This window comes from Perna viridis, chromosome 1 (assembly GCF_037379345.1).
Source record: "Perna viridis isolate PV_CMFRI_1.1 ecotype Kerala chromosome 1, ASM3737934v1, whole genome shotgun sequence".
Classification (NCBI taxonomy): domain Eukaryota; kingdom Metazoa; phylum Mollusca; class Bivalvia; order Mytilida; family Mytilidae; genus Perna; species Perna viridis.
In genome coordinates this window covers 12,520,785-12,547,132 of record NC_142445.1, presented here as the reverse complement: position 1 = coordinate 12,547,132, position 26,348 = coordinate 12,520,785, and the positions used below count along the sequence as shown (strand labels likewise).

Genomic DNA, 26,348 nt, shown 5'->3' with positions numbered 1-26,348 from the left:
ATTGTGCTGGACCATTGAGTTACAATTTCATTGAACATTTCAAGGGCAGATAACTCTTTCAAAAACCTCATTTTTCTAAGATTCTGTTGAAAAATTTCTGAGCAAAGCCAGTGATGCAGAGATCAAATAATGGTCTATTCAAATAGAGAAATTATCCTTGAGTGATGTTACATTGTCAGATCAGTGGGGTTTTGACATGCATGTTTCTGATTTTTCCAAATTTGCCTTATTCTTACAAACACTTACACTTAAAGAATGACAAGGGGCCAAACTTTAAAAGTAATAACAAAAATGAAATTCATTGAAATACTAGTAGATGGATTCATGATAAACACATAACCCCAGTAAAGTTCTTCCTTCTTGTAGGTTTCTTAAAAAAAATTCCTCTGTGTGTATAAGACAATGGATGAATTCATCTTCATGATAACAATACAAAACAAAAGTAAAAACGAGTGTGAATCCAACCAAATTGTAGAAATGATGGTACTAGCAGTTTACATGTGGAACACCTATTTCTACTTTTAAGAACCATGCCAGTAATTTAATTTGGTGATTTGATTTTATTGAAATCAGTTGTTAACATTTTTGCATGTAAACAGGTACTTTGTTGCTCAAATGAAAAAACAACAAGAAAACCATTAAAGAACTCTTGTTTTCCCAAAGGTTTTCTCTTATCATTGATTTATGCTTCTTTCAATGTCTTGATTTAAAAATTTAAAGGCTGTATCAAATTACGATTATGATAAGGTAGGGTTGTCATTTTTTTATGATATAACTGCATATTTTATTTACTTTAATGAATATTAATGTTTGGAATGGAATAACTTCCATCTCTCCACATCAAAGTGACACGAGTTGATCAAACCATTAAAAGATACAATGGCATTTTGTTCTCTAATACATTTTATATGTTTTATCTGGTCAATTAACCTGATTTGATTAGTACAGGGACACAGAATTTACATAGACATTTTGTACAGTTTTATACATTAGTGCTAAGATTAATAATGGCTGATTTGACCCAAACAGTGTCTAAATTCACCCACTATAAGAGGGCTTAAAGTGGCTAGAATTTTTTTTCAGATTTTAGTTGAGTAAAACCTGATATATTTTACTAAATATGTCCATCTTTTCATTCATTGCCTAAAATGTACAGTGCATTTTTTCACTATGAAAATGGTATAATATATGTATAAATAATTATAATTATCAGCATGTACATCGTGGTATGATGTAATGTCAGAGATCTTTCTTATCGAATAATGGTAAAGTCAGTGTCATATCAGCACATTCTCTGGTATTCATTTGAATTGAAGTCCATTTATTTGTGTTATTTGCTTATCTTATGATGTGAATTTGCAATCCACTTCAATATAACAGTAATTTGAAACCTTCTACTTTAAACTTGAAGCAACTCATTCAATATATCCAAAGTATATACCTAAAGCTTCTCTTTACTCTGATAGGTATTGTTTGTTAAATTCTAAAAGTGTTCTGGACTCCTAGGGTTTTGTCACGGAATGTTTCATGCTACCATACAAGACTGATTCAATGTATGTGTTTCATTGTCCTTGGTCAAATAGATTGGAGGAATGAATGCAGGTCTATTAAGACCCATTATACTGAACTTTGTCAATATTTGCAGAAACAAACATCATCCATTTGACCCATTTATAATAATTGGTAGAATTCTTTTCACTTTTCAAAACCACTCTCTTTATCACTAAATGGTTAAAAAACAGTAAATTGGAAAAATCAGGAAATTAGAAACTTGATAGCAGTAGTACTAACAAACACATCAAAGGTTTTGGTCCTTGATACGTCATTACTTCCTCAACGATTTGATGTCATCAAGATGGCATTGATTGTTTGCGTTCTGGATGAGAAATTGGTCACTTATTTGCATATTTGATTCATGGAATCCTGGTTCCTGATGAATTTCTCTTTTGACATTTAACCATGGAGATTTAACGGAGGTCTTTAATGGTTATATAATTCCCTTGCTTGGTGATTTATCTGGTTTTCAGGACACAATTTAAGTTGTTAATGATGGTTTCACACCAAGTTTAAGAAAGCAAGGACTTTGATTATATACTGGGAAATCAGACAGTATTACTATAAAAGAAGGAATAGGACTAACTGATTGGTATATCTCAAATTTTGATTTCATTGGTGCAAACAATGCATCTGAATTGCACTCACAATATCTTAACCTTGTATTATGGAATTCTAACATTACTGATAGAGGATTTTTCATTAGTTTTATTTCTTTTCAGACAAAGGTAATCAAATTATAAAGTAAAAACTAAATTAGATAGATTGTTTCTCAGGACAACTGAAGTTTTGCTGTTCTATTTTTATTTTAAATTCACCAACATGGAGGACACAAGTACTGAAACTTGCACAATATATCTTATTAACAATAGGTTATCATTTTATAAAACTCTCTAAGTTTTAACTGATTTTCATCTTTCTTGACCGGTGTGAGAAAAGCATATCTCATATGTAGAGAGATTCAAGTTCTCAGAAGCTGATTGCCTGAAATAAAATGAGGCTATTGGTTGTTGTGTGATTATATCAGATTGTCTAAATTCTCCTCGGTCGAAGGCAACATTATTATGTTTCTAACATTGTTCTCCGTTAACAACTGTTGAAGTCATGGACAGACGATAGCTAGAATTTCTGCCATGATACAGATTTCGAATGATGCCTGAAATTTTGTTTGAAAAATTAAAAGAAACAGAGTCTACAACTTTAGTTCATTAATTATGGAATTTCTCACACCTGGAGAAATATATTCTCATAATCAACTTGTTATGGTTGTAGATTCTATATTATCTGACATGTTACTAGGCATTTGGAAAAAATGAATTCTTTCTGTAAATACATGCAAGTAACAACACAGAAGAAAATATAAGGGCAAAATCATGTGTAACACGGTAAAGTATCTATTACCATTGACTTTATCCCATTTTTTCCTGTAAAAAAATCAACTTCTTCATTGTTGGCAGAGGTTGATGGTTGTTTTAACCATATCACATCAGGCCTTTATTTGTAGAACATTGTAGTAAGGAATATTGTTAATTCAATAAAGTCATGATTTTTTAATGTGGATGTCACTGATAAAAACTTAATTACTCACAAATCCAGACTCAAGGTTCATTACATGACCTTTTGTGAAATTAACTGTTTTTATCAGAATTGCTGTAGGTATTTTTCTGTAAAGAAATTTCAGCATTGTCTGATTTAGTGACATATTTTCAAACATTCAGGAAATTTCATTATTTGCTTTTGGCTGAAGACAGAATGTAGATCAAGACACTTCTGTCATCTTAATTTTATGATTGATTAGCCTCAATATATGTAGGTGTTGTTTTGTTAAATGTTTTTTGTGAGGATTATAAATGTGTGTACTCTGTAACTTCTGTTTTATTGTTCTTTTTTTGGCTGAAACAATAATCATTCTTTGGCGAATGTCAATTCTACTTAGAAATTAAGTCAATTATGTCCTATATTATGTACCCTGGTATAACTGGGTACATTTTGAACATACAATAATAGGAAATTGATGTTGATCTTTCCAAATTCTATTCTTTTCCAAATTCTAATTTCATTGAAGTTGTTAGTTTTTCCCTTACTTTCATCTTTGCAGTTACTTTCATACATACTACTCAATGAAAAATAAACGTCACAATACTAGCATGATTTTGATGAAGGTCTGCATATAATCAGAATTTGTTTTAGACATTTATAAATAGAGAAAAGTATTTAAACATGTATAAAGTTGACAAGGACAGTTGAAATCTACCTTTTTGACCTGGTTGAATAGGTTGACAATATTTTTAGACTGAAAACTTTGCAGTCCACTTCTTCTGATTTTCCCATAAAATTAAAGTATAGAATTATTTCTTTATCTAATTACATTAACTACCAAATTGGGTTATTATTTACAGCTTGAAACAATGTTTATGCTGTGCTCAGAATGTTGTCTAAAGTTGTTTGTGATGATTAGAAGGGTTGCTATTCAAGGGATGCCATTCTATTTATATCCAAAATTGACAAGTTTTGAGTATACATTGATTTTCACTGTTGTAACTTTGTTCATCTGTCCATCGCAATAACAAATCTATTCTAACTTTAACACAATGCTTTTGGACCATAAGATCAATTATAGTTAACATTGAATTGCCATTCATTTTTTCACTTTGAGATGAGAAATTCAAGGGTATAACTGTGATCTCCTGATAAACTTTCTCTAGTTTATTTTTGTATTATAAACATCCTATTCTTATAATATTACTACTACTCCATTTTCTATAGCTGATGCCTCAATCCCCATAATGTGTATTCATTCATACAAGTTTGGTACTGTTGAAAGAATTTTATAACATTACAAACATCCTTCAATCTTACATGATTGGTTATCTATACAAGTTCTCCATCTGGTTGTTGTAAGTTTCATATCTGAACCTGTAACCTGAGGTTTGGCTGTACCCTACCAAATTCTAATTTCATTGAAGTTGATGAACTTTTATATCTGGTTTAATGGTATTTGTCAATTGGTTAGTACTGTTATTACTCCACCTAAAAATCAGGCATAATTAACAGGAGTTGTTCATTGGCATTTAGAAGCCTGAATGAGCATTGTGCAAAAAGTTTCTCTTGTTGAAATGTTTACACTTAAACTGGTAAAAATGTAGTTTAGGGAACCAGTTTGTCAGTAGGAAAATGAGGTCATTCCTCTGAATACAGTAAGTACAGTATTGGCAGACCTTTTAATATGCAGTTCAGACCTAGGTTTACAAAAAATATCTGAAATTTTGATTTCCTCTAAATTTTCATTTTCAAGTGACCAATTGGATGAAATTTCAAGTTAAGAGATGATTCTAGGAAAACATCAATTACAGATATTCATGAAAGGGGCTCAATGCTACCAAATCTATCCTATAAACCTTAGTCATATACAAAATTATGTATTTTACAAGAGTTTCGAAGTTCACCTGACTCTTGTTACCATATTACTTTTAGCTAGTACAAACCCACTTTTGTCAAAACAAATTAAAACTATGCACTATCATATCATCTTATCATGTTGGGAATTTGATCAAGTTCATGTTGCCCTAGCTCATTAAATAATCAAAGCTCTAGTATTTATCCTTTAGCTGAGATGAATGGAAGCATTTGTTCTTAATGTCAGAAGCTATCATGATGTCAAAGTTATCTAGATGATATCTGTACTTTTGAATAACGTTATGTTGTGTAAAATGTGATAAACTTATATATGTATATCTATCTTATTTTTTTCCCACCATTCGGGTGGTAGTCTAGTAGTCAGTAACCTTATAGAATGCTTTTATTTATGTCAGTGTTATGAAATTATGATGGCATAATTGTTGAATGTAGAGTAATAAGTCATGCAGTTGTATTTATGTTTTTAAAACTTTGTTGATGAAAACTGAAGAGAAATGGATTTGTTATCACAATCCTATGATTATTCTCTTATAACATCTGATAATCATACCATCAACTCAAAAGTTATATATAACACAATGGAGTAAAGAGAATAATACTAGAGATGTATCTTTTACAGTCAATACAAAAGATCTAATGAAAAAAATTAAATCTTGAAAATTTAGAAGAATTTCTCTTTGGTTTTCTTTCTTTTTTAAGAATTAGCAATATTGAGGTTCTATGCAAAGTGAGAGTATTGGGCAAAACACATAGGTGTTAATCTTTGAAGTGGGAGATCTCCCTCTTAACATTTTCTCAAAATCAGAGAATAGCAAAATGTTTGTTTTTATCACATGTTCCACAAGAATTGGAGTAATTTATTCTGATTGAAAGATGAAATTTCAAATAAGAAGTGAGAAATTTCCGCAAAATCTGGCAAGGTCCCCCACTTTGACATTGGCACATAAGCCTGAGATTGTTGAATTTCTCATGAAAGATTGGAAGGTTCTTTTCAAAAGTTGGAGAGTAACACCTGAAAAAATGACTACATTATGGGTTTTATGAGCAGTGCTAATATTGGGTATTCTATCAAAAAGATATATTTGTAACATTAGTAATTGGACATTTTTTTGTTAAATACAAAAAAGGCAGCTTACGGTTATAAACCAAAAAGGCAATACTTGGTTCTATAAAAAATGGCAATATTTGGAACTATACAAACTGACTATATTTTGTTCTTTAGTAAGTGGCAATATTTGTTACTAAATAAAGATGCAAATTTTTTCGGTTCTAAACAGAAAGATAATATTTGGTTCTAAACAAAATGCCATTATTTGGCTCTAAACAAAGAGTCAGTATTTGGTTCTAGACAAAGAGACAATATTTGGTTCTAAACAAATTGGCATTATTTAAAGTTCTACAAAAAGTAAAAATACTAGATGTTTATTCACAGTAGCAAGGTGAAGATAGATGTACCATCAGTATACTCACTATTCACAGTGGCAAGGTGAAGGTCATTAGTATACTCACTATTTACAGTAGTAAGGTGAACATAGATGTACCATCAGTATACTCACTATTCACAGTAGCAAGTTGAAGGTAGATGTACCATCAGTATACTCACTATTCACAGTAGCAAGGTGAAGGTAGATGTATTATCAGTATACTCACTATTCACAGTGGCAAGGTGAAGGTCATCAGTATACTCACTAATCACAGTAGCATGGTGAAGGTAGATGTATCATCAGTATATTCACTATTCACAGTAGCAAGGTGAAGGTCATCAGTATACTCACTAATCACAGTAGCAAGGTGAAGGTAGATGTATTATCAGTATATTCACTATTCACAGTAGCACGGTGAAGGTCATCAGTATACTCACTAAATGTATAACAAGCAGCTACAAAAGCAGCTAAAAATAGCTGACAACTCTTAATGAGTTACTCTGAGTTAAGATATAACAGGTTTTAATGCCACACTGTTATTGGGTAATTAGAAAACTGCATGCTGCATAAAAATAGTTACTTAGACTAGTAAATATTTTATTGTCTATTGTAATCCCTCAATAGATACCAGGATGCAATCTAATTGACATTTATATAATTTTCATTGGTTGCATAAATTTATTCAGTTAGAAACAAATTTCTTTAATCCTCATTTTCACATGTAATTTAGACATTTTTAGAGCAGTGGTATCTGTCCCTTGTGACTTTTAAATGGTTTCAAATTGATTGGTTAAATTTGATTGGATTTCCTTAGTGTATTTGAATTTGAACATGTAAGCGTTATTCCTTTAAATTCTTAAATAGATTTGTATTTTTGGAACTTTTTGGAAGAGCAGGTAGAAATGATTTTATAGTTTACAGTCTACTAGGACTGGTGTTTACATTTAAGTTTTGCAACTGATAAATCATCTTCTGTCATTATAGACTTATTAAGGATGGGGAATTTAAGAAATGGATGGAAGCAATATAGCAGCACCATTTTTTCATTGATGCAGTTGTATATCATATTCTTGAGTCCTGTCTACCAAACAATTTGTATTGCCAGATTGTGCCAATTTACAAAATGAATAATTCTACAGAATCAATCCTTGTTAAGATTCACTGGACTGTACCTTAAAACCTCTGGATTTTCTAAGTTTCTCAGTTACTATAAAATTCAATAAACAGTTGTTGCTTATTAACTGTCAATATTTGTACAAGAAATTCTTTACATTACCTTTGATTTGAGTAAAGTTTACTCAATTCTAAGTAAACTATTTGTGATCTAGAGTCTTTATTTTTTATCCTATAAAATTTCTATTGTTAAGCTATACTGACAACAAGAAAAACTACAATCAATGCTTTGTGTGCTGAAAGAAAGAAATTTCCCCCAACAACAATTATTGGAATGTTGGGACAATTAAGTCTGTACCTATTTGTAACATCTTGAGTTAGTGTTGAATTAACAATATTTTTTTCATAACTGCACCTATGTTTATAGAAATATAGGTCCCAGATAAAGGCATTGTAAAAGTTAAATGCATCTTCATGTTTTTTCTGGGGTCTGTTTTAGTCTTTTCAAATTGATGTTTTGTCTATAGCTGCCAAATTAGATCATTCTGAAAATATTTCATCAAAGTATTGTAGGTAACTGAAACTGTGAAATAGATGATAATTAATTAAATGAAGAGAATAAGATCAACTTTTATCTGAATTGTTTTAAATTTGATTGACTTATCCAAATCTTTTAGAAAGAAAATAAATCTTAAATTACTTTTTTTTTATTATCTTACAGATAATGATTCTTCCTCAAATTACAATATTGCCTGTCAAATAGTTAATCATGTGTATTTATTATACGCTTTGGCGAGAAGACTAAAAATTGATAAAAGTTCAGTACTGCTATGTTGTTTATAATACCTTTCACTTACATGATTACAGAAATTCTGTCTGATGTACTTTTGGAAAATTGTTTTTCATTTTCAAAAAATATCATTTTTTGTTGTTTTGAAATATTGAAATGGCATGGGTTTGAACTTTTATACAAGTGGCAATATGTTGTATTCTAAAATGTTATTGTTTTCCATATTAAGCAAGGCATTTTATTCTGTATCTAGTCATGAATTGTTGTTTGATAGAGCTTCTTGGCCAGGAATAAGTTGACTGAATTCATTCTGCATTTTGAAGTAATAGTAGAACGATCTTGGAGATACATGTACATCCCTGTATAATTATAGATGGAACAATGCATTACTACTAGTAGTATGATTTTAAGTACAGCCAGTAAAATAGTTTACTTTAGGGTATGGTGTTGGTCTTCCCTTGATGGGATGACCATTACCTGATGAACTTTCTCAGGCAGTTAAATGGAAATTCTAATGTGATGTCCTACAAACATCAAATAATGAATTAACCAATTTATCTAACCCAGTGTGACTCAGACATTTTTGTCATATTAGAATAGAAATAATTTATATTAGGTATGATGTTGTACTTATTTACACATTTGTTGACCTCTTTATTTGTATTTTATACCTGGCTAAGGTTTGGTATAAAATAATCTAATTTTAAGTCCCAGCCCATATCTAAATGACTACAACACCATATCCTCCATGAATTTTTTCTTGAATTGACTAGAAAATCTTGCTTTGATTAAGATTTAGAGAGGTTCAATTTCCTTGTTAATTGTCAAGTTCAAAACTGCTTCTCATTTAGCAATGGTCATTCAATCAAGGAAAAACCAACTCTCTCCTGTGATGTTAACTATGCTCACTGTACCATTGATAATGGAATGTTGAAATCCTCTTTAAAAAAAAGTTATTTTAAAGTACACACACCAGACAATATTCTATAATGATGTCCTAACAATAATAATCCAGTTACGACTGCTAGATATGATATTTCTTAGTTGAAATAATGCCAATATAGGGCCTGAATAAGTATTACATGACAATTCTATAGAATGCATGATAATTAACCAAAATGTATCATGTGAACAAAAGGATCAATTCTGTCAATAACTAACCTTCATCATTCATACTTTAAGTGTTTTGTGAGTTGAGAAAAAGTTCATTTATTGGACCAGAGCTGAGATTTGTATAATACTGTTGGTGACCATTGACTAGTTGACCCCTTCATATTAACCATTGGCTGTCATGGACTGATGACAGGGGATTTTATTTGGTTACAGTGCTAGACATGTGATCAGAGAATTTGTTTCTGTACAAAATTTGTTTTCTTTATGTTTTGCAGATTTGGCCATAATCCCCGTATGATTATAAAGGACAATTGACTACACAGAAGACCATCATTGAGATGATTACAAGGATGGTAAGTTTGATGATGTGGATGGATTCTGTTACTACATTGATTAAGAAAATCCTTTAAAATATCAATGTCCTTGCTAATATCACAGGCACAAATTGCAGTTATATGTACTTTTTGACAGAAAAAATTGTGAAGACACAGATTTAGATTCAGAGGTGAATATTTGCAATGTTTTAAATCAGTCAGTGTATTCTGGCTTGTTGATTGGTCATAACTTGTTATCCAAAGAGAGGGAGCTATAGTGTGCTAAAACTCATCTAACCTAGGACTTACGACCTTCAGTGAAATGAATTCCAGGCATTGATGTTAATTGCTGTAGATATGTTATTGTGTGCTACTACTTGGATTCTTTTGAGAAGAATGTTATAAGTATAAAGACAACTCTCAAGAAGCCATTGAAAGGCCGCCCACTTTAAATTTTACAGAGTCAAAACACTATCATAAAAGATGTTGTATTGACCATACAAATACAAGAAATGTAGCAATGTTATGTAATTATCAGTAAGAAGTACCTATTTGATTATCAAGTTATCGTCACCTTCCCCAATGCAGGGTTATTGCCCTTGTTGTTGATTGACTAATTAATCTTTGGTGATTAGTAATCCTTGACAAGATCTACTTTCTTTTCTGTCAATCTTCAGCAAAGTGACTGACGTAGTGTAAACAATGAGAGCTGTCTGTGATATTAAAGTTGTTACGTAAGCCATGAGCTAAGGAATGTCCAATAGCATTTTGGCCCATTTAGAAGTCTTGAACTGAACTCCAATACCAGTTCTGGGGAAAATATACCTTGGAGCTTATTAAAAATAGAAAAGACACTTTCCACAAAAAGTGACTCCTGGGTGTATGCTACAGAGAGCCTTTTTATACCTTGCCTTTTGAAGTGGAGAGGTATTATGTGATAGTGATACCCTCCAAAAAGCTGCATGTTCATCCTTTCATATGTCTGCCTGTCCCCCGATGGTTTCTAGATGATAACTTCAGAATGGATCAATGACTTTGCACACAGTTGTTGAGTACTATAAATTACATGTTACGATCATTTGTCAGTGAAATCCAAATTGTGGTTTTAAAGTTATGCTATTTTGAACATTTTGCTATCCCCCTTTTTTCACCATTATGTAGCAAGGTATCACTTAATATAGCATTAATGCCCCTTGTTTTTTCTTGTTGAACCAATTTGACCATTTAAACAGTGTGTTAGTAAAAGTTGTAGACCTTTATATTTTATGTGTGAAAATTTATCATTTAACAAAAGAGCTACACACAGCACATTTGTAAAGGTTAGCAGCAAAAAATGGTCTTATCTGATATCTCCTACTTGTCACAATAGCAGCCTATTCCTGATTCCTATTTGGACCAAAACATTGAAAACATGTATGTTTTGCTATGATACATTTATTTGATGGGAGAAAAAAAAGGTAAAATTAAAGGGACACAACTTGCATTAAAGTCTAATCTTTATAGTATATTTACTGTATTGGGCATGTGTTACAGTTTATTTATGGACATTTACCAGACATGCTCTAGGAAATATTTTGATGAAATTGAATTTTAATGTGTTAGATATGAGTAGGAGTTCTATTTCTTCTCTCCCTGCAGGGAAATTTTTTGATTAGCATATTTTATTTCATTAGGGTAAAATTTGATTTATCTGTACATAATTTATTTATTGACTATCTGGTAATTACTGATACAGAATCAATTTTTTGTATCAAATTTAATTGAAATTTCTTTTCTAAATGATTGATTTTATTCAGAGTTTTGGCTTGCATTTGCTGTCTTCTTTTCAATCAATGCGATCTTTGATATTTGAATGAACAGTCAGTTGTATGTTTGATTTATTTTGTGGTAATATTTCTCTTTTGATGTTGGCAACAGTTATATTTTTAATCATTTGATAATTAATATCTTCATTTATATTTATCAATTAATTATGTTTTATCAATTAATGTAGTGTGAATGTCCTTAAATGTTAAAAATAAAGTTCAATACCTTGGCATCTTATATAGACATAATACTTAAGTTGACACCATGATCTGGCTTTGTGAGATAGTCCTACAGAATTAGCTTGTGTCTGGCAACAAAATGATTTACTATTATGTATGTATAACAATTGGCAAAGTTTGATTGGTAACATCTGTAAGAAATACCAATAGGAAGTAAGACCTAGATATTTCAAGGCTCTATATATTAAGTTTGAGACATAAAAAAATATATATTTGTTGAGAATTTGTCTGGTTCTCTGTTTGTCTTCCTTGCCTCAGGTTTGATATTAATATGGTCTAGGAGCTTTTTTTCCATGCTGTTAAGGTCACATTCATCAGAAAAAATAGATACAGTGATGTGATGTGATGTTTTGACCCCCCCCCCCCCCATTTCTCTGTTCTGATTCCTATACCTATACATGTCTAGTCCCATTTTGATGCAAAAAGCTCAGCAACACTTCATGTGAACAATTTGAAATTTGGTATGCAGCTTCAGTTTGATGGGTTGTACCATATGTAATCTTTTGAGCTTGGTTTTGGCAACAACTTTTTTGTTTTTTGTTGTTTTTGAAGAGTTTTTTTTTAATTTTTCATTACTAATATCTCCGCATACCTTCATGAGATGTTGAATGCTTTCAAACTTTAGTCTAAATCTTTAGCATTATTGATCATGTGGGAGACTTTTGGTTTAGTGCTGGTTCCAGTTTTTGTGTAATGTTCCTTTGATTTTTAAGAATGGTGAGGGCATCTATGTCCTATGGAGACATTTCTTCTATGTATTATTTATATATAGGATTTTGTATACCAATGATAATGGGATTTATGTGTGTGATTAACTTTATTGGAGCAGTTTATTCTACCTAACATAGATTGATCATGTAGAAAACAATAAAATAAATACTTGTGAATTCTTACATGTAAAGAAAAAAGATACTTACATGTAGAAGGCTTTCCTAACAAACCTATTTACTTCTGATATCCAAAAACACAAAAGTACAAAATATAGATGACTTGTTGAAAGGATGTCTTCAAAGCTCTATAAGATGAGGGGACATAATTGTTTGTTGCATTTGGTCTAACTACTACAAAGTTATATCAGACTGAATGTCCATATACCAATTAAATTTGTCAAGATTTTGTCTTTCCAGGAAGCACCTTCTCTAGAGACTGATTGTGAAAGCTATGAAACACTAGCTGATAAAATTACTTGTAACTTCAATTCCTATCTGTATTCTGCCATGAGCCTGATTTAGTTTCTATTAGTATTCCGCTGTGTGCTTGCTTAATTTTAAGGTTGTGTTACAAAAGGAACTATTTCAATGAAACTGTATTTCAAACAAAAATTGCAACATAAAACACAAATTGAAATATGCATATTGACAAGTTGATCATGGTGGAAAAATTTTCAATTATTTGCTCAATTACTTTAATTTGCTTTTCCACAACATAAATTTTGTTGTTGTAAAGATTAGTTAAAAATTAAGTCATAGAAAAAGAAGCCGTCAAAACATTTTGTCTAACCTGGTTAACTAAGTTGGTCATGGTCGTTGCAAGCTTCCATATTTTACATAGTAACTTTCATGGGGATACCAAATTACATATATTTTTCAATGGTGCCAATATTTTTCCCTTTATAAAAGTGTTCATCTAATTATTATTGCTTAAAACTTTCAAATAATGCAATAGGAGATTATTTGGAAGTGTAAAGCATGAATTTAGTGGATGTAAATTTAATCTACTGACCACATGTCAATTTAAGAATGACAGCAAGAAGTCTTCTATTCTCTATCTTAATACAACTGTAGCATAGAACTTTGAACATTTTCTTTGAAAGTGCCTAAAATAATGGACAATCAGATGTGGACTCTGACGTTTTATCTAATGAGCCATTACAATATAAGTTGCATTTTACGTTTATGCAAGTTGTCTTTCCTTGTTTCCATTTACTTTCCTTTTGCATTGACAACAAAGCAAAACAAAAAAAAAACAGAAAATCCCTGCTAAATCGTGTGTAAGCCAAAATAAAAACAAACAAAAAACAAACTAATTTAGGACCAGTTTAGCTTGAAACTTTAGACAGTAAATGCTTACTGATTGTGATGGCATTGTTCTTAATTCAGTTTGTTTAAAGTTCTATTTGCAATATAGTCGAGGTCATATAAAAGAGGTAGTTATTGAACCAGTCTTTTATTTTACATTCAATAGTTCATCCTTACTTGTCATTCTGTGGCAGGATAGGTCTATATCATTGTGCCACAATCATTGTTACTTGTCAATTTTTAGCAGGATATTTTAATTTTTTTTGTTCCATTGGCGTTGGTCACAATTACTACAAGTCAGCAGACTTCTAGTACCTTTGATGGTAATTCTAAATGAAATAGTTTTTGACTAAGCTGTCTACATTCTGTCTGCGTTTCTGATCACTTATCAATCTGCACTGTCATAATTCTTTATTTAGAAATGATGCAATGACTGTGACTGACGGAATGACAAAAGAATTTTCCAAGAAAATCCTCCATGTACAGGAAGCAATATAGAAGATGCTTGGCAGTCTGATTGATTTAAATCTAACTTTGCAATGGGATGTGTAGACAGTATTGAGAGACAAGAAATGTGAAAATAACGTATGGTGTCTGAACTAGGTAGGGCTGTGGAATTGATTTGGAAAACATTCTTAAATATATTCACCTATTTATTTGAGTATAATCCAGAATAACATGTTTTGTAAGGTGGTGCTTTTTTGTGTTGAAATATGCTAAGTTGAAGACTGACTATAATACAATAGTGTAGAAAATTGAGAGAGTATCATGACAGAATGGTGTGAAACTTGCCATCATGTATCATCTAAACTGACTTAATAAATGTCATGGCTTACTGAAATATAATCTGATTGAACAAGTCATTCTCCACAAGAATCATACAAAAACAAGTCTTGTCAAACATTATAGACCTATAAACATTATTCTTTGAATGAAGTTAATATGTTTAGAACTAGAGGATTTCTCTACTATGCAACTGGGCGTACATGTGAAGAACCTTATAACTGCAAAGCAATCAAATTTAAGTTATTGAATTTTCATAGAAATAATGATAATAACTTCCTCATATAATGATCTCAGAACTGACTTTGTTTGAATTCCAGCTTCAAGCTACTGTGTCTACTTGGTTATCTGAGACCAATTAAGGAACACCATACTGTGAATCTGTTTATGGGCCTATGAAGAAGATGTCATAGGGAGGTAGAATTCATGACATATAATGATGTGCTTATAATAGGAGAATTCATTATTTTTTTGTCTTTAATACCTGGTTCCAAGTGAGTTTATGATCTGTTGTTCATTAATTTTTCCCATGTTGCTCAATTTCAAGAAAAAATGAACAAACTTTAACCAAACTTGGCAGACCTGATACATCCCACTTTAAGTTCCATTCCACCTAACAGGAAGGTTGCTAGCGGTTTTCTCAGTTTTTGATTGGCCAATTTTCAAAGATCAACTCTTCTGAAACCACATGTGCCAATGTTTTAAAACTTAGAAGAGTGTTTGCATTCAGTACCCTCTTCAAATTATCCACTTTTGGTGGCTGCAGCTACTCACTATTGTCATTGACATTTTGGCTTATATGTCTGCTTACACTGAGCCAGTGGTACCCAAAACTTGACGAAATGATAACAAAGGGAGACCTCCTATTACAATTTTGATTCTTCTTCTGCCAGATGCTATGCAAGCATTTGCCTGGCAAATTTTGATGATCAACTATTACTACAGGTTCCAATGCCCTGAAATTTGATAGGGTTATTGACCTCAGTACCCTCATCAAAGGACATACTTTCTGTACAGGAATGATGTACAGAAACGGACCTCTTTAAAGGATGTTCCTTTTATCCCACTGGATCAAATGGTACAACCACTTCATTCAAATTTTCCAGGTCAGCAAGTCATGCTCTTTGGAACTGCTTGTTCTTGTTCCTGCCTGTGTGACCTACATTTTGACTTATTGCATGCCTATCATATTTGACTTGTGTTTTGGCCATGTAATTATTTTATAGCACAAGAAATAGATAACTTCATGGAATAAAGTTTTCTCTTGTTTGAATGGGTATTACCTGATGAAGTTCCCTAGGTAGTTATAATGACACCAAGAAGGTTTTGACTCTCTTTATTACTCCATTGGTATTTTAATCTGTATTTGATAGAAAGTTTAGGTTTTCTACCCAATTGTCCAGATAATCCTGTGAAATTTTATTCAATAAACAATTTTTGTTAAGTCATTTGTGTAATAAATATCATATCAAGCTTTGAGCAACTAACCTACATTTTGAGAAATTTTATTTTGCAATGTTATTCATTGAAAGACAACAGGTGATTGTCTGATTTTCTAGATCAAGCATTACAAACCAGGAAGATAATTAAGCAATTTGAAGTACTTTTCTACCTGAGGAAGACTGTTGACTTAGTAAAACTGTAGAACTGACTTCTGACATATTGTGTTTTCCTGGGATAGGTTCATTAACTTCTGATGGAATAAGTTTTATTTTTACCTCTTGTCAGATGATGTTTCAAGAAATTTCTTCATTAAAGTTTTTATGCCTTTTTCCTTGTCTAAATGGCGTCCTGATTTCCTGAGAAATGGGATATGTTCATCCTGATTTCCTGGGAAATGTTATGTTGAAAGATGATAAGAAGAATAAGATCTGAGAGATTAAGAACTGATGCTCTTCAAGTCTTCGGTCTGCAATAACTGTTTTTATTTACAATGTATTTATAGAAACTAGAAATTTAAAAGAGTTTCAGGAACTGGTATAATATGTACTTGTGTTTGTTTTGTGTTTTGAGTATTGAAGTTTAAAGGTAAAATATTTGCAACTTCAAGAACATTACATTCAAGCAATATTGCAATTTGCATTTTGCAATTGAAAGTCTTTATATTTTTTTTTTTTTTTGGCAATAAAAAAAATCAATAATTTTTAATCTTACAGTTAAATAAAGACTTCAATAATGCTAGGAGTACTGACCATCTAAGAACAATTTTCAATGAAAGAACTTGTGAAATATAAGAATAAAAGAGTTTTCTACATTTTGTTTTATATAAAAGATACAGATTCTGAAAAAATAAAATTATGTAGGCTGGATGAATTTCAAAGGAGGCTATATGGTAATCAGCAATTGATTTAACTTGTGTTATATTGCCCATTGACATAATTGGAAAATGTTGCAATTATAGAGGATATCCAGCAGTGACTCTCAGACCTTTACAGGCCAATGAATAAGTTCTGGCAGCATTAAAGTTTTAAAGAACGTAATTTATTGTTATACAGTTTTGTCAAAAAAATGTTTCATTTGCATGCTATTCCCTTAAAGGTGTTTATTTAAATACCAGGTTAACTATTCTAGAAAAAGTAGAAGAAAGTATAAGGTTTTGATATTAAAGTATGAAAAGTTGCATGTTTGGTTGGCAAAGATTACATGTAGGTGTTCAGTGCATAAAGTGCTTTGAAGTGGCTCAGTACTAAAAGTAGGCGTGTTTGAACTTCTGTGTATCATCAATAATGGCTTTATGTTCTGTCAAAATATTATAACATCAACTCCTAGTAGACAAAATCACTTCTTTTTTATTTGCCATGAGAGGTTTGTGACATTTGGATAGATAGACAGTTTCTCTTTTTGTATTTAGATTTATGATATTTAATACAGCTTTTTTTATTAGGAAATTTACTTGCAGTAAACCAAATTTTGCCTGGAATACAGGGAAATATACCCAAACACTGTAACATGTTGTTTTGATATATTTGTAAATTAAATTATTAAAGTGCACCTACATGTGAATTCTATTTACCTGAGGTCTGCATGAGTAGCTTAGATGATTCTTGATTCTGATCAATAAAATAGGAATAAAGATTAAGGTTGTTATAAAATACACCTCAAAGTATGGTAAATTTCTTACAGCAAATAACATAGTTGACTTCAGGTAATAGAGTTGGTCCTCCCCTATATTGAATGACAATTACTTGATGCATTGTTTTAGTTGGTTGACTGGACAATCAGCAAGGAAATTTTCAACTTTCTATTATTTCATATCTAATATATGTTTGATAGATAGTTTAAATTTCTTACTCTATTCCCTGAAGTTAATTATCTTACTCACTATAATAATTTAAGATATTTCCTACTTTAAAAGAATTATTTAAGGTAATGTATTTATATCCTTGGCTTTTGCCTTGACAGTGCAGGTTTTATTTTATTTATGAAATGTGTTTTAAAGATTAATTGCTAGATCATCCTAACTTCATATGATATCAGAGTTCTTTATTAAATTATACACGGTGAAATATTCATAGGTAGTTAGTATAATCTCAAGAAAACCTTATAGGACCAAATTGGACATGATTTTACCAGTATAATGACTGTGATTATAGCTGGATGTGTCATTATTGCTAGGTGCTCAGACAGTGGAATATAATGGCCTATCTTTTGTATTCAAATTACTGAGTAAATGATGAAGATATTAGAAATTTAGACTAGAATAGTTTTTGTGGTCATTGGATAGACCAACTCATTAATGTTTGGTGATAATTTTGTTATGGAAGATTTGCTGGGATGATTTGGCAGATGTCTGATATTTTTCATCCAGATCAGACATTTTATTTATTAAAAAAATGTCTGATGTTTAAAAAATAACGGAAGATTGTTCTACATGTCCAAAAGGGTCTTTGTTCTAAACTCAAATTTAAACTTTTAAACAAGAAAAAAGTCTTGTTTCAAGTTTGTCCATGTACTTTCCCTTACCTTTAAAGAAACTATAACAGAGCTTCTAAAATTATAATTCTTTCTTAATATACCATTGTCTTGAAGCTTGAGAGATTTTTTTCATTGGACAAACATGACATATATACTACCATTGCTAAAGACAATGCTATAAAACTTGTCACTTCATGTCATTATGTTACAATTGTTGCCTTTTTGTACTGAGTAAAATAACAAGTAAAGCTGATTTCTAAGACACTAAGGGCAAGAATTGTTTTTATGACATCAAGGAGGAATTTTAGTCTATTAAAATATCTTCTCAAATGAAGGAAGCCATATTTCTGTCTTCCTTGACGCAGGTTACAGTAAAGTCTTATATCCTTTTTGAAAGGCCTTAAGTCCTAATGCTCTTATCAGTGATGCCTCTTTAAGCTATTCTTTTTATCCCGATTCTGTCTCTAGATATGAAAGAAATGTATTAATGTCATGATGAAATTTCATTTTAATATTGAGAAAGGTAATCCTACATTAAAGAACAAAGGCTTTAGGAAAATATTTTACATTTATTTCATTAAAGTATATTCTTATATTCGTATATATATTTAATTCCCTTGCTAACTTCAGATTGATGGAAATGTACATGAAAATGCAGTTACTTTCTTGATTCAAGATACCAAGTGGAACTTTTATAACTGTCACTTTTGCTAAGTGGTGGGGTAATTTGTGGACTTAGCTATGGTCATGTAGACCTACTTTTAAGTATAAATACATGAATACAGTTTCACCAAGAGTTGTAAGTGTAAAATTTGTAGAGCTGATGAGGACATGAAAACTAGAATAAATAAACCTGGCCTGGATTTCATAAAAAAAAAATCAGAATTTCCTCAGATTTAGATGTTTTATAAAACTGGGCCTTGGTTAAGCCTTTGCTGTGTCAAAGCCAGGTAAAATCAAATGTCCTAAGAGAAAACACAGAAATAAAAATATTTAATACTATATGATATCAGTGTTTTTCTGTGGATGCAAAACATTCAGACTAGTGACATGACTATAACCTTGTTTAGGTTTTCAAAACTAATCTACATGACACGTATGTATTGTTTTTGTCCTGGAAAAATAGACAGTAAAGATCAATGGCCAAACCTGGAAACATATATATATATATGAATTCAGTTTCACCAAATTGACAATACGTAGAGAAAACAGAACAGCAAATAATGAAACAGACATTGCCATAAATTGGCCATACCTACAGAAAATCATCAAGTAGTTGAACTAGACATACTCAGCACTTGATTGTAACCGTTAAGTGAAAAGAAGACAAGGATGGCTACTTGGTATCTGGAAGAAACAGTTGAAAAAAATCAGCAAAACAAGAGTAAGATGGAGAACAACTTGTTGAGGTCGAAGTCAAAGTAAAATACTGTGAAAGCACTTTAATTCGTGGATACCAATTTTTCTGGATTATGTAAGAAAGTTTGTGGATTCTTGAATTCATGGGTTTTATGTTTTCAGATTACCCATCAATGAGAATGTTCTTTTCGTTGGGAACCAAATTTTGTGGTTTGGTCTACCTATGAAAACAATGAATATTAGCACCCCACGAATAATAATACTTTCATAGTATATCAAAACTTTTGATGTCACAATATGTTTTTCTCTGTGATGTCTAAACTCTCAAATATATTTTACACTTGCAACTGTGTGCAATCTCTTTCCTATTCTTAGTGAGATAAATACAGAAAGGTTTGTTAAACATTTGTCTCTCATTTTAATAGATCTTTTTAACTCCTTGACATATTCTAGGCTGGTGTAATTATGATATCAACAAAGAGAATGTAAATCTTCCTATAATCACAATTTCTATATAAAACTTGTGACAGACATAAAGGGGTCACCGCCTTAAGCTTGAATTTTCTCCCATAAAATGGATCTTCCGCCTTAAGCTTGAATTTTCTCCCATAAAACGGATCTTCCGTTATAAATTGATTTTGACCTAAGACTAAAGATGTTTTTATCAGATTGTCAACTTGATAAACTGGTTATTTAGTTTATGTCATTAACTGGTCAGAGAATGCTTAGACAGATTATTGGCTGTACTTTATTGTTGTAGATCTGGCAATGTATTATAATTTATAAAAGTGTAATCCTAAGATAAACCGGTAGAATGTTTTTGACTGGATAATTCCTTGTATAGTTACAGCATTATAAGAACATGTCAGCCTAATATTTAAAGTATCAGGTAGGATATAAACTTGATATTGTAAAGTATCAGGTTAGATATGTACCTGCTGTTGTTAAGTAACAGGTCAGATGTGAGCCTGATATTGTAAAGTATGTGGTAAGATACGACATGATATTGTAAGTTTCAGGTAGATATGGGTCTGATATTTAAAGTATCAGGTAAGATGTTGGCTTAATATTGTAAAGTATCAAGTTAGATGTTGGCTTAGTATTGTAAAGTATCAAGTTAGATATGGGCCTGCTATTGTAACATATCAGGTAAGATATAGGCCTCATATTATCAAGTATCAGGTAAGATATGAGCCGATATTGTAAAGTATCATGTAAGATATGAGCCTGATATTTAACAGTATCAGGTAAGATGTGGGCTTGATATTGTAAAGTATCAGATAAGATATGAGCCTGATATTGTAAAATATCAGGTAAAATATGAGCCTGATATTGTAAAGTATCAGGTTAGATATGAGCCTGATATTGTCAAGTTTGAGGTAAGTTATGAACATTGTATCATCAACATACCAAAGGTAGATCCCTACACTTGAGTAAAGATTACTCAATTTTCTCAAATTTGTAATAATATCAAAATTCATGTAAAAAAAAGTTGCTTTTATGTTGCTTCACTTTGGATCTCTGAGTGTAAAATAGACATTAATAGGCTAATATCAATGATAAATTAGTTACATACATTCATATCCTAGATAATGGAAATTCTTTTACACTTTCAGTACCCTGCACACCCTTCTGCTACACCCTAGGGTGTACTTTTGTATTTCAGATGTAAAAGATCTCCATATCCACAGATATGATCGTAAGAAACTTATGGTAACAGGCTTAATACATACCTTATATTGTAAAGTAATTTAATGATGTAAAATTTATCATATGAATGTGAATTAAAATTATTAAATATATGATGATGTGACTGACAAGTTTTAGTTTCAGAATTGTTATGTTTGAAATATCTGGTAAGAAATTTTTAGTCACCAATATATTCATCTTAACAAGCTGTCGAGAAAACAGTTATAAGAAGATTCCCAATTCTTTTTCTAGCCCAATTTTAATCTGGCATTGATAGTGTTATATTAGCATCATGTGTGAGAGTTTGTTTTTCTTTTAAAGACTTTCATGTCAAAACTACTCAGACAACTGATGTTTAAGTGTCATTTACATTTTAACATTAAGATTATTGACAGTGTAGCTTTATAGTCGAAATTAGGTGTGAACTGCAAACAAATTGGTGTCAGAGCGTTCTCTTCTTCCTGCTTCTTTAAACAAATCATTTTCAGAATAGTTATAATGGGAACATTAAAATGTATTCAAATCCCATAAGACAGTTACAATGTGTGATAGATCTTGATTAGATTTTACAGAATGGTTTTGTATGACTGAGCATTGCTGATTATTTGTTGTGTAATGAAAGATGGTTATCTCTTTTGTTTTATTTTTTCTTGGAAAACTGGTCTATATGGTACTGTTTTCCAATTTTCTAGATTTTCATGTGTCAGTATATGCTCTTGATACTGCTAGAAATTACCATCATCAGCTTATGTCTACCGATCTGATCAAGAGTGTGTTTATTTGTATAAAAAATACTGCATTAAAAGTAATCTGCTCAGCATGCAGTTGATTAAAAACTTGACACAGATGATTTACTATCTGTAACAGGTTATGTTTCATCATTGGAACTTATTAATCCCATACTAAAACCTAGGACATTTTTAATGCTTACAACTTTCCTACCCTAAAAAAAAATACTTGACAAAATAATTAAATCATAGGCTATTAACCTTGGATAACTAAATAGAATGGTATGGTAAAGGAATAAAGCTTTGGAACATTTTCCAAAACCATCTGTTTTTACTGTCACGAAACGAAACGATTACTATACTGATGTATGGTAGATGTCTTAACATACATTAAGAAGCTTGTATAGACTTCCAATAATAAAAAAAATAAATTCAATTACTCAGGTTTATAAAAAACTCATTTTATATTGTGGCATTGATTTTTCTCTTGCTGTAGATCATAGATTTAACCAAAAAAAATATTAAAAAAAAACAAAAAAAACATGGTGTTTGAATGGATTTTTAATGCTATGAACTGATCTAAATGTAACATGTGAACAGGACACATATCTGTCAACACAGCCTTCTCCCCAGGGATATCAAATGTTAACTCAGGCAGTTTATATGTCACAATATATAATTAGGATAAATTTAAATTACGGGGCTCAGGTGTTTTGTTCAGTTCCTGGCTTGATGAGTTATTTGCTTTCATGATACATTTTCTAAATGAAGCTTGCTTTCTCCTGAGTTCCATGTCACTACAATCCTCCTGGTCATTGTGACTCAGATGATTAAACCACCTGACTTAAGAGTTTCATGTTCTAGAGTTACTGGTTATAAACTTGTGACCTGGCATATCTGTTCTAGCTAAGCAAAAAGTTGGTGACAGTATTTTCAATAAGAAAAGCCACTAGTTCTTGAATGTAAAAATAAAATTTGAAGCTTTGCCTATAAGGGACAGAACTCCTATAACAATAGTAATTCATCATTGTGTTATTTCTCTGTTGTCCAACAGGAATATGTCACGACTTCCTGTTACACATGCTGTGCATCTTCATTAAAAGTTTGTCACTTCAGACGGAACCATTTGGACCCATTCATGTTTCAGAAGATCTACATAACATCTTCTACTACTATGAAAAAAGAGAAGAGAAGGACCCCCTTGACCCCAACCAAAAAAAAAAACAACATTACAATGTCAGTTTTATTCATTTATTCTTCATATTTTTTATGTCTTTAAAGTCAACCTATTCACTACTGAATAGAAAGTGGCCGTATTGTTTTAGTTTGTTTTGTACTTTCTGTATTTTCTGTCTGTAGTTGTCAGCGTGTGACACATGTGCTATGCTGTTTTGTTTTTTATGATTAGTTGTGTTTGCCATTCAGAAGTTTTCCTTGTTGTAATTCAAGACAGATCACATGGTCATATATAAGAGTGGCATACAATTAATATGCAGTGAACTTGAGTCTAGACTTTAGACTGATGTTTAGTTCTTTTAACCTGAGGTAAAATTTAAGCACAAAGAAAGGCAATGTCCTTATATATTGATTTTGTCACATAAGAAATGTTTTGTGTTATTTTAATTCACCATCTTGGCAAGAAAAGGCTGTCTTTAATATAATAGCTAACAGTAATTTGACATTTTTATCTTGCTTCAATACAGTAGTTGATAGAGTGATAAAGAATAGATAGGAAAGGAAACAATTAGAGAAGGTCAATTCTATGAGCACAATGTTTACAGGAAAGTTATGTTTACATTGTAGACACAATCACAAAGGTCTAGGTTGTATGTCTATTGTGTTCTTGTATCAAGTACCGGTATGTGTAGTTTGGAAGAGTAATCAAGGGAACCAAGGTTATAGCGGTAATCAAAAGAATGTATTCCAGGGACAAAGGCCAGACATGGAAAACAGACCAACACAACAAAGAACACATATATTTGTATGTAGGTGTACCATTTTTTTGTGTGGAAAAATAACAAAGAACATAAAGTAACTAAAATCATACATACAAAGTAACAAAAGTAAATGAGCAACTCGGACTCCACTAAAAACTAGGAGCCAAGTGTACCGTTAGGGTAAGCGTCCTCTGCTTTTCTAGAAACAATGAGGAAAAGGAAATCACAAATACTACATTAGAAACTGTCTGCAGAATACAATATGGTCCTGTCTTCGATGAATATTTAATGATCAAATACTGTCAGTCTGCCAGTTTGTTTGTCTAGAATACTTTTGAACCTTTTTAAGAAGTTTTATTAAGAAAGACACTCATTCTATGTTTCAATATTTGTTGTTGTTTTTTAGTTATATGGAAATAAAATGTTGGAATTGGGTAATTGGTAATTGCTGTATATATCATTTTGATATTGTTGGACTAGCCATTGCCCTTAGCCATTGCCCATAGCCATTGCCCGTAGCTAGTGCCAGTAAATGAATTGAAAATTATTGTTTCATGTGTTAGTGATACATTGTTTTAAATGCTGTTTGTTTTTAACTTTATTGGGAAAACTCCATTGTGTGAATGACCTATGTGCTTCCGTATTCACAATTTGCTCATACATCTGTATTTTAAAATAATGCCTGATCTCGTTTTTTTTTCACTCCAACTTTGTAGGAGGTATATAGTGATAGTCATTTCCATCTATCCATTCAGCCATCTATTCCTTTGTTTGTCTGTACACAATATTTACTTTGCAATTTTCTCTGCTACAACTTATCACATCCACTTTATTATTTTATAGACGCCTTATACAGGAATGTCATATCATGGGATTCAATTTCAGATTGAACCTACATCAACTCTGTTTTAGGATATCATTTATATTTTGACCATATTGTTACTTAGGGGAGGAGGGGTCACTGGCAGTGGTATCCATTAGTGAGCTTTGTTCACAGTATTTCTTGTTACATACTGAATTATCTCATTGTAATTCTATGTAAGTAGTAAGCACTTATTGACTTTGCATGTTACCATCCTACAATTTGTATGATTGTACAATATTAAAACTTTTTAATGGTCACAATCAAACTCCTTCTAATTTACATAGCTATACACGTGACATGCAATTTCCTTGTTAATCTTGTAGGGAAAATAATTTAAAAATGAACAAATGACAGAGAACAAAGGAGAAAAGCTGGCTAGTTCGCAGTGAACTCTGTCCTTTTTTCCTGATCCACAAATATCTTCGTTTTTTTCACTTAGAGAAATCCTGAATTTCTCACTTTAATGATTTCAATTAGTGGTATGGAAAATAAAGTTATGTTTGAACTTACTTTTCATTGTGCTTGACTAATACATATTTTTACTTTTATCTGTTTGCTATTGTGATTTTTCTGCGTAGCAAGTTGTTTTCTATGAAATCCAGTTTCCTCATTGATTGAGTCTCGCGGCAATGTTTTCAGTATCGTAATAATCCCTATCCAGGATGGAAAATAAGATAAAAATCTAAACGTGAACGGAAAAGCCGCAAGCATTGACCATTGTTATGGGTAAAGGAATGATTTTTATCAAAAATATTTATAGTTACTGATTATTTGTTAAAATGGTGGAATAAATCAGCTGCCTGATAAAACCTGATAATTTCATTTAATAACGTAATTTCTTTACACTTTTCAAGTATCATTTAGCTACATTGTAGAAATGTATTGATGTTATTTGTGTTTCCAATTGCTTAAGTAATAATTTTCAACCTCAACAGCTTACTTGAAAGCTTAACTGGCTTAATTCATTAATGTCCCATTAAATCATGCCAGTAATCAGTCTAATTATTTAGGAAATTTGATGAGGTTGCAAGTTTTTATTTGGTTGTCTATCATAAAGGGTAATACTCAAGGGAGTTAACTCTAACATTTGTTGACATTTTATAAAAATACTTCTATCAATAAATCAATTCATATTTATTTGTTTAGAAGGACAACAGAACTTCATAAAGAAATACAAGCAAGAAAGTGTCCAAAACTTTTTTACAATAATTTACACTTGATTGGGTGGCAGGGTATAATTGCTTATATATGGTTGACTTAAACCATAGAAAAAGGGACAATGAT

At 31.3% G+C, this 26,348-nt stretch overlaps 2 protein-coding genes and 1 long non-coding RNA gene across 11 annotated transcripts in view; 2 read left to right on the top strand and 1 right to left on the bottom strand.

The window, feature by feature from the left end:
• LOC148627294 (protein MON2 homolog) overlaps window positions 1–26,348 on the top strand; it is a 263,342-nt gene that overhangs the window by 120,943 nt on the left and 116,051 nt on the right. The window lies entirely within an intron of this gene.
• LOC148627296 (uncharacterized) overlaps window positions 1–26,348 on the top strand; it is a 147,295-nt gene that overhangs the window by 78,132 nt on the left and 42,815 nt on the right. Inside the window, exon 6 of the long non-coding RNA XR_015920177.1 lies at window positions 9,687–9,764. This is a non-coding gene — a long non-coding RNA (uncharacterized LOC148627296). The remainder of the gene's footprint in view (window positions 1–9,686; window positions 9,765–26,348) is intronic.
• The window catches only part of LOC148627297 (G protein-coupled receptor dmsr-1-like), a 102,746-nt gene that overhangs the window by 43,498 nt on the left and 32,900 nt on the right, over window positions 1–26,348 (bottom strand). The window lies entirely within an intron of this gene.